At 55.4% G+C, this 597-nt stretch overlaps 1 long non-coding RNA gene across 1 annotated transcript in view; it reads right to left on the bottom strand.

Moving 5' to 3' along the window:
- LOC108448917 overlaps window positions 1-597 on the bottom strand; it is a 20,848-nt gene that overhangs the window by 555 nt on the left and 19,696 nt on the right. The gene's annotated exons all lie outside the window — the stretch shown is intronic.

Raw genomic sequence — 597 nt, 5'->3', positions numbered from 1 at the left:
TGCTGCAGCAAGAACTGTGTTTAAGGTCTCTGCTGCAGCTTTTTAATGTATAAGGCAGTTAGCATATATTTCTACTAAAAGTTAAAAATCTGTATTTCTATTTCGCTTTGGTGTGGCTTCATGTATCTCAGCTTGTCCAAAGGTTTTAATTCAACCCCTGTGCTTTGGCTTCCCTCTGGGCCTGAGTCTGGAGGAGCCTTCACGCCAACATCTGTGTATGCACACCCTCATGGAGGCATGGAATGGTTTGGGCAGGGAATGATTCCTAAAGGGGCTCCAGGAGAGCTGCAGAGGGACTGGGGACAAGGGATTCAGGGCCAGGAGCCAGGGAATGGCTTCCCAGTGCCAGAGGGCAGGGCTGGATGGGAGATTGGGCAGGAATTGTTCCCTGGGAGGGTGGGCAGGCCCTGGCACAGGGCGCCCAGCGAACAAAAAATCACAAAATATCCTGAGCTGGAAGAGACCCACAGGGACCACCCAGTCCCACCCCTGGCCCTGCCCAGACCCCCCAACAATCCCAGCCTGGGCATCCCTGGCAGCCCTGTCCAAACGCTCCTGGAGCTCTGGCAGCCTCGGGGCCGTGCCCATTCCCTGGGG

Source organism: Corvus brachyrhynchos, unplaced genomic scaffold (genome assembly GCF_000691975.1).
Source record: "Corvus brachyrhynchos isolate BGI_N302 unplaced genomic scaffold, ASM69197v1 scaffold149, whole genome shotgun sequence".
In the NCBI taxonomy this organism is placed as follows: Eukaryota; Metazoa; Chordata; class Aves; order Passeriformes; family Corvidae; genus Corvus; species Corvus brachyrhynchos.
This window is presented reverse-complemented; position numbering and strand designations above follow the sequence as displayed.